General features: G+C 28.4%; 1 protein-coding gene across 3 annotated transcripts in view; it reads right to left on the bottom strand.

Moving 5' to 3' along the window:
* LOC108568372 (protein stum-like) overlaps positions 1–8,126 on the bottom strand; it is a 30,435-nt gene extending 22,309 nt beyond the window's left edge. For all 3 annotated transcript variants that reach the window (XM_017929430.1, XM_017929431.1, XM_017929432.1), the window contains exon 1: positions 7,492–8,126. The gene's annotated coding sequence lies outside the window, so the exon portion shown is untranslated. The remainder of the gene's footprint in view (positions 1–7,491) is intronic.
* Positions 8,127–9,667: the final 1,541 nt, after the last annotated feature.

The raw sequence follows: 9,667 nt of genomic DNA, 5'->3' as shown, positions 1-9,667 counted from the left end.
GATAGATGATATCTTTTCTTTATTCCCTCTACATGTATTTACAATTGCAACATTGTTAAAAAGCGGGACAGTCCCGATTTTTAGGAATTTGTCCAGCACACTTTTAAAAAAGTCCATCGATAAAAAATCAATCAGGATTATTTTCGTTAAAAATAATCATTTCAATGACATTTAAATATTTTCAAATCTTTACTTGTTAATATTTTTCAGTCTCTTTGTCTTCGTTGCTGCTTTAATCTTCGATTGAAAAACTATCTTCTGCATTGAATACATTTCTAACATACTCTTCATCGATATTTTCCTAATCTGAATGAAATAAGCTACAAGCCATTTTTTTATTCGTCCTTAACTAATTCTATATTACTACATTTGCCTGCTATCAATTGAATTATATTTTAGAGGGTTAATTACATATGTACAGATATTAAAACACAATAATAATTTTAGTTTTGCTTTGGAACTAAGATATAAAAAAATGTTGAAAATAATGTTCTAGATTGTATTATATAAATAACAAAAGTTATATCTGTATATATGAATACATCATTACATAAATGTTCAAGCTTATATACTATAAATAATCAAATTTACACTGAGCAACATGTTTGATAGTGTTAAACACGCAATTATCTTGGTTGAGTTTATAGTTTATGGATTTTCTTAATCGCATGTACATCTTGATTGTCAACATTATCCGTTGTATAACAAATAATTATACAGTAGAACCTCGCTTAACGAGTTTAATCCGTTACAAAATTTCCGGATTTTTACTCGTATAGTGAAACATATTCAAAAATACACATAATAACAAACACAAGTTTTAAAAATGATGTAGCAGACGCGCAATCCGGGACATCTCTTCTCATCCTCACTCGTCGAGAAATATGAAACGTCGCTCGTTAAGCGAGTCATTTTTCTTACAATTTATTTTCCTCGTTAAGCGAAATGCTCGTTATGTAAGGTGCTCGTTACGCTAGGTTCCAATGTACTGTGTTGTTCACTGAACTGACTTAAACTTTATACCACTTTAAACTTGAAACTATTGACAATTGTGTTATTTTAATTAATATAGATTTAAGTCTAATTGTATATAATTTCAATAATAATAAATTATTAATTTCCCATTACTTTATTATAACTTTAATTTGCTTTTTATTTCTTCTAATTACACTATTCACAGTGTAATGAATCTATTTGACTATTTAATATGAATATATCGATAATAAGTTAGAACCAAAAATATCTTCTATTCATCAATATTTGAAAAATATATTACATTATTAAATTGATCTATAAATCATCAGTAATCATAATTTTCTAAAATTAAGTAAGATTTAATGTAAGTTTTATGACATATAATAAGCGGTGATAAGCGTGCGGTTCGGAGCATATTGCTTCATTACCTTCGTATAGAAATGTAACAAGAAGAAAGATGCACCTCTAAAAAGTGAAATTTCCTTCCTGGTTTCACGCACCGAGATTTTCCTCTTTGAAGAGTCAGTGCTCAACGAAGTGCACGTTTTCTGTACATTTTTTTTTCTATTTACTTTCGTCTCCTTAATGGAGCACATTTTTAAAACGGAAGCAACCGATTTCTAAACCTTCGCACGGACAGAACGCAACGAAATGCAAATGAGAAATATAGGAAGCAATGCGCACTAACGCATATGATCTTCGGTTTTCTCATTGGTTCATTGCAGAAACATGCAGTCATTACAAATATTATGCTTTCTAAATATTCGAAAATTCAATGAGCATATCTTTGCACACATGGAACATGTGGTAATTTGCTTCTTTTTTGTTCACCTCAAAAATATTTACGTTCATATTTACATGTTTTTCTCACTTTTATTATTAGACACTTTCGCTCGACTCCTCGAAATTAAGGCAACTAATTGTGAAGAAAGGAATAATTAAAATGCAATGTTATAACAACTCGCGAAACAATGGTCGAAAGTTTTTTGTTTACATTATTGTAGTTTTTAATTCTTTAATTAGCACGATTAAATTAAAAATCGCTTTGGTCTAAATGCATTGTATGTATACAAGGAAAAAGCTTATTCCTTTGTTATACAATAAAATATATTTGTAATGTATCAATATCTTGCATTTTAAATATATTTTTTTTATAATATTCTTAATTAAAACACTATTAAAGTGTACGTTTTCAATTCTTATTATTTCTTTCTCTTATTTAATTTTATTCATTTCTAAAAAAAATCATTTAATAAAATGATATTAAATAGAGAAAAAAAGGTTTATTTTTACAGTCTAATTGTATTTACAATTACTACAATAATTTAATAATATTTTTTTTAATATCTCAGAATTCGTGACTAAGACGATATTTATTATATGATTCATTATTTTTTTTAGTTAAAAAAATTATATGTAAATAGCAGGGCAAAATCCAATTTAGAATAATATAATTGTATATTACAGAAAGTAAAACAATACAACGAGAAATATTTTATTAAAGCCGAAAAAACCTAAATTTACTACTATAAATATAGCTGTCACTAGATTATAAACTACTTATAAAACTATGTGGACGTATCAAATAAAGTTACTAAAAATCGCTAAAGTATTTGAATATCGATATATAGTGGACCTTCGCTTAAAGATCACCTCGCATAACGAGCATTTTTCTAAACGAGTAAAGTAAATGACTCGCAAAATGGAACTCATATTAACGTATATTACATTAGTTTATATGGGGAAAATTGTTTCTCTATAGCAATGTTTCTTAAAGTGTGGGTCGCGATCAATCCTGGTTGTTTTGTACATATACTTCAAACAATCACTAAAAGTTTAATTGCATACCATTTTGAATTTTCCCTAAAAGTACGACTTAATAAACTTTCAAGTAATTTTTAACATACTTAGAGCAAATACACACTTTTTACATCGATTTAACTCAATTTTGTTGCAAAGTATTATAAATATAGATCAAGAAAAATATTCCGGAATGAAATACTATTTACTCTGAAAACTAACTAGTAATGCATATTAATGTTTATAAATTTAGATGCAAATTTCTTTAGAATGTGTACCAATCTCCCTTCGATCTACCTGCATATCAAGAGGTTATTTTTGTTTAATTATTTTCCAAAGCGGTATTAATAGCCTTTGATTTCTAAATCTGATTAAACTTATATTAAATTAAATGTAAATGGCTGTGAATTATGTGATTTGCCAATAAAGATATATAAGCAACATAAATACTGAATTTAATTTGAAGCTTAATTAATAACATCCACAACACCCTGCTAACAAGTGACAATTATTGTAAATAAACTGATGAAACCGTTATAACACCGTGGATCTGAATGTCGATCATTGGAACCCAACCCAGGGCAATTTATAGTTAATATTAATAACTATAAATAAAACAAAATTTAAAATATTAATAGAAGTTAGAAATTAAGAGTGGTTTATTTTATGGGAAGTTACTCAGTTACTAACTCAATGATTAAGATAAATTTTAAGATGTTCATCACCTTCATACAATAAAGTAAATACATTCGAAATATTTGAAAACGTAACTAATTTTATTTATTTCATTTTTTAAATGAACGATATTTCTCGTGTTATATCATTCGAAACGCACAACAATTTATTAGTTTAATATAACAAATGTTATAACAACTCAGTCATCAGCGCAATTAATTATCGATATTTAAAAGATAATAAAGGAAATTAAAATAAAAACATATATGTAATGATCTTCGTTCAATGATTCGCAGCCCGTAAAAAAATAGCATTATAACATTAACCTTTAACTACTCCCGCCATGAAATTTCTATGTACCACTCGCGCGGTGTATTTTATACACCACATGTTTACTGCCAGACGGAGTGCATAAATAATTGTTTTGCGACAAAAATAAACTTTTTCATGTTAACTAATACTTTGTTATTAGATTTATAACTATTTGTAATACATTTATATAATAATTAATATCATAATTTCTGAATCAGAATTGTCGTCATTGCCCTCTATATATTCGTCAGTGCAGGGCAAGAACAAACGTGCACAAAACATATTCTTTGTGCCGCAGTCAACACAATATTGTACCAGCGTTTAGTAAATACTTTGAGCATAGGTTACGTTAAGAGTCATATATTGCGGGAAATATAATATAGATGTGGTATCATTAATCATCAACCGGTCCACAAAATATTTATAATATATTCGCCAATCCGCAGGTGAAAAAAGGTTGAAAACACTGAGTTAGAGCATGTGTTCAAGAATATTCGTATTGGGGCAGCAACATCTGACACCTATCAAGTTTCTTAGGTCTGCCTGCTGGTCTCGTCTTAGTTAACAAACGTGATTGAGTATTTTATTTTATCGTAGAGAAAGGCTACGTAATATTCATATAAAATATCTATTCATTTTAAAAATATGTAAATAAATAAATATTTATTAGCTTTTTTAACTCTTTGAGTACACGCAATGTACCACATTTTGAACATACCTACTAGAGGGCATTATTATAATTTTCTAGAAAATGTACAGGAAAGAAGAATTACCATTTAATTTGGTTAGTATATCAAGAGATGAATCTTGATAGGCCATACCATCCGATGTTGATTCAGTTGACGAAGTTTTTTGATTCAGTTGTCTACACTTTTGTTGAGTTTAGAAATTTAGGAATTTCTGGCCCCTCAATAAGGAAATATAATTAAATATTCTCAACTTACTTAATAAGATTAAATATGAATCACATTAAATAGATTAAAAATAATAAGTTAAGTCGAATATTTTGACCTTAATTTAAATATGTTTACATATAAATTAAATTAATTACATCATCAATCATTTAACCATATTGTTGTAAATCTATTATTACTATTTAAGTTGTTCTAATATTGTAATTTATATAACATTTTATTTATATGTGATCTCAAATTTTGAAGAATATATACTTAAGATTCTACATTTATTTTTAAATTACATAAATATAAACATTATGGTAATTCAAGAACAAAATAGTTATACGAAGGACGAAATAATTGAAACTTCTGCTCATTTTGATTTATCTTATAGACCTTGATGAAGCATTTAACACATAGACATTAGAACAGATAATTGTAATTTTCAAATCGCATGATCCTAACTTTGATAGTTTCTACAAATATAAATAATCTTAAAAAACCTTAATTATTTGAATCTTGCCTCAAACATTCAAAAAGTTCTGTAGAATTGATTCTATAATAAAACATTCAAACACATCTTAATATTTATTCCTTTGTATATTTTATATCAGCTTTATATGAATTAAAAATGTTAGTAATTCGTTTAATTTTTTGAAAATGTTTCTAATAAAATAAACAAAAAAATATTGAAGATGATGTAGGACAAATATACTTAAATAGTTCTTAAATCAATTCATGCATGACATACAAACTATTAAGAACTTGAGATTATTGCGAAACATTCCTTCCAATATATTTCCAGATGAAAATGTTTGAAGTAACCGTATTACGGACGTTGGTGGCACGATGAAAATATGCGTAAACGCGATTTCATTGCTTCTAGACGTTTACAACTCACGTGAATTGAGATTTCCCGTTTCTTAGTTTATTGTAGCTCAACAAAAACACGCTGCGTTACCGCCTAACGATTCTGCTAATACATATTACACTATAAATAAAATAAGTATGACGTCCACTTCTCAAAATCATAATCAATTAAAATATATACTTCATAAATACTTTAGACTGTAACTATATTTATTTTATTCTCAACAGTATTAGAGAATTTCCTATTTATTGTTTGATAAGTACTCAACAATACCTTAAATTCCTTGAAAATATATTATAATTCTGTAGCATCGGATCGAATATATAAATATTATGATTATCTTCAAATCAAGTCAGATCATGGTTCAAGATCAAAATTAACGCATGTTTGTTAAAAAAATACAAACACGCAAACGTTGTAATTAAAAAAAAAGTTGTAAATTTTAATTTTGAATGTTTTCTGCCCAAATAATAATAAGCTAATAGATCTGTGGGTATTGTATATAACGGGGTTTGTCATTCTGAAGAATAAACAGTGACCAACAGTGCAAGTGAATGTCATGTTATTATATTTTAGTCTGCCTTTTTTTTCTTGAATACGGTAAAGCAATTACGTTAATGATTTAATTGTTGATACTACTTCACGGTTTTAATCTTGTAAATTTATGAGGAAAGGTGATTGTTAATAAGCATTTAATTGATTCGTTAATAAATTACAAAACATCTTTAATACTTTACTGCAAATTCTAAACAGTAAGTTAGATATTCATTTGTGCAATTATTATTCATTGAAATATTTTTGCATTCAATAATTATTTGAGATATTCATTGTTGTCGCAATAAATATAAGTTAAAATCACCTAAATTGAGGTAGACAATTTAAATAATACGGGAAATTACACATTTTGATTATAAATATTATTGATATTATATTGATATACAAAATGAATTTTATTTAATTTTTCAACTTAATTTGAAATTTTTAATCACGATTATGGTTTTCTTAACGTAAATTTATATAAAGGCAGAAATACTACGGTCAATAGCCTGTATACATCTACATATAATCAATAAATAACCTTCAGTATTATTAATAATAATTATTTTCTATATAGAAAAACTAAAAGTAAATTGTCGTTTTTTAAATTATTTTTATTTTGAAAATTATATTAAAAAAAATGAAAATGTTATAATTAAAACATCTAAATATGAATGAAACAAAGTATAATTTAGTAATATTAATAATTTAATGAATATTAGAGAAAATATTAATGTCTTAAATTAAAAGACCTAGCTTTATTTTCAAATTTAATTAAAAATGCCTGATTCTAATACTATAAATTGAATTAACTTAAAATTAAACAACAATATTGTTATATTATACTTATTATATACTTTTTTCTATTATTATTATTTATGAATATTTCTATAAATATGTATAATATTAATCTTTTTTTCTGTAGTATCTAATAGATTTGTTTTATTTGTTTAAATGTGATTGTTAATAAATGTTCTTATTATTAGAAAATTAATATTATCAAAAATATTAAAATTAAAAATATAAAATGAAAAATAAAAAATAAAAAAGAAATATACGAAAACATTTAATTAATAATTTTATCCATGTTTTTGAAAATATTTTCACTGATACCAAAATATTGGTGTTAATATTATACAATAATGATTCACGTTACATTTTTTTATTCTTTTAAATAAGTATGAATAAAGATTAAAATGACTGCATATGAATATCATAATATTAGGGCGGAATGACCGCAGTCAATAATCCATTGTTTATATGTAAGCATATATAGAATTAAGGATCATTAATTAAAAAGTACTAACGTGACTTATGTTTAAAATGGATTAAAAAACATGTTATTTTCTTATTTAAACTTAGCAGTTAAAGTATTAAATATAATGTTGGTTATAAAAGTTTAATATTTTGAGTTACAGTACGTACCGATTGATGTAATTCACAGGGGTTTCTGCTGTTGATAAACTTGTTGAAAGGAAACCGCAAACTAAATTCCAGATGCGCTGTTGTGTTATTGGAACATCACTGGCAAATTAATGATAGTATCAATAGTTAGTTTAGTATCAATAAATTCCAATCAAGTCCGATTTGAAATTCAAATAGGATTTGACGCCGCAGTCCGTCCATAAGTGTACGGCGCCGGATGCACTGGTTGTTTGTGTTTTGCAGGACCGAACGGACACTGTTTTCAACGTATTTATAGACGCTAAACGTCACGAGGAAGAGGAGAGAGAGAAGTGATGGTGTATGGTGCGAATCGGTGGTCCTCGGACGCCGCGCGTATATCTTGGTATGGTATTAAAGGCTCTGGAATATTGCTGCTGCTGTGAGAGTACTGTACAAGAGGGGGACTATTGTTGCTTCGGAGATGCAGCGCGGCAGTGGCTGGTGGTTGTTGGTTGGCGGCAAGAGTTGTTAAAAGCAGCCGCCGAAGGAAGGAGTGAGAAAGGCAGAGGGTGCCACGAACTGCTGCGCCACCGCGACGACGAGCGGCCAAGAAGTATACCTACGCTGGATGGACGGCGCCGCGGCCTACTTAAAAACACACGTGAACCGACGCCAACCGACGTCCACTACAACCCCGACCCCGCAACAAACCGACCGGCCGACGGTCCTGTCGCCCCCTCGACGTCTTAGCCGCCCCCGCACACAAACCAACACGCGCGCAAATTGCTGACCCCCTCTTCCTTCTCTCTTTCACCGTCCAATATTTTGGCAATAGCCTTGGCTAAACCAAAATAAAATAAATTATCCGCCCTCTCACCGTAACATTACTCATTCCAGCACATAGCCACTACACCACAGCACAACACCGACGTCACTTCCGCCACACTTTCTTCTTCCACCGTTTTTTTTTGTACCTTCGTCCCAATTATTGATACAAGTCAAATTTTGTAACAACTAATCTACCTTCTAAACATAATAAGAAAGTAATTATTGAACAATATGATTTCATATGATATTCCATAGCACAGTGTCTGCGGTGTCCGCTATCTAAAATTTGGTGATATCCAACGCATCAAAACTACCAATATTGATATACCAATAAATTGATTATTTTTGTAATAGACAAATTCTACAAATTAAAATACAAAAATATTGTTTTATTAAAGATTTTATATTGCAACCAATTTTATGCTCTGGATTAAATATACTATATTTATTTAAATACTATGCTATTAAATAGCAAATAAATAGCAATAATAACGTATGTGTTAATTAAATATAACGTGTGGACTAAGTATACCTAAAGCTTAATACAAACGTTAAACGATTAAATTAAAAATAAATAATCTTTATATAATACTTAACACTTGATGGTAATTCAATTAATAATGGTGCATTTTATTTTAATATAAAAAAAAACAAATAATTTTAATAACCATTAATATTGCATAAATTTTCAATCTATACTTGATAAAATCTTAGAGAAAAATAAATTCCATGTAGATAAAATACTTTTTTTTATTATATTTCTAAAAAAGATTTTTTTAACTATTCTAATGATTTAAGATGAATATATACAATTATTCATCATTCATTTCATCATTTATTTAAAATTTAAATAATACATAATATAGGGTGTGATACAAAAAAAATGCAGACTGTTATGGGCTTTAGCCTCTTTCAGCCTCTTAATAACAGAAAGTTTTACAAAAAAAAAAAAACATCAACAATAATAATAAAAAAACAAACAAATAATAAGAACACAAATAAATATTAGTAACAATCACTTCACTGCACAAAAAAACGAATGTTTTACATCACTGAGGGGGACTGTTTTTTAAAGTCTTGGAGAAGTTGCATTAATGTGGGGTTGTTGCAGTTAGCGTAGGACGCCAGAACGGCAGGGGGTGAGGGATTTTTTCCTTTGGGACTTTGGAGAATGTTGCCCCTAAAGGGGGTTTGAAGAGTGAGAGGGTGGGGTGATCTTGAAGGGCTATGCGTGAAGCGAGTCGGCCTTGGAGTTTTTTAATGTATTCGAGGATGTTTGGGAAGGCGACCAGGTTATAGAGGGTGGAAGAGGGGTGTCGGTAGTGAAGTCGAAGGATTTTGAGGATGCATTTGCGTTCAAACTGAAGGATTCTTTTTAGTTGTCTGG

This window comes from Nicrophorus vespilloides, unplaced genomic scaffold (assembly GCF_001412225.1).
Source record: "Nicrophorus vespilloides isolate i.1.1-1 unplaced genomic scaffold, Nicve_v1.0, whole genome shotgun sequence".
NCBI classification, from domain to species: Eukaryota; Metazoa; Arthropoda; class Insecta; order Coleoptera; family Silphidae; genus Nicrophorus; species Nicrophorus vespilloides.
Note: the sequence above shows the minus strand (reverse complement) of the source record. Positions and strands in the feature narration are given on the sequence as shown.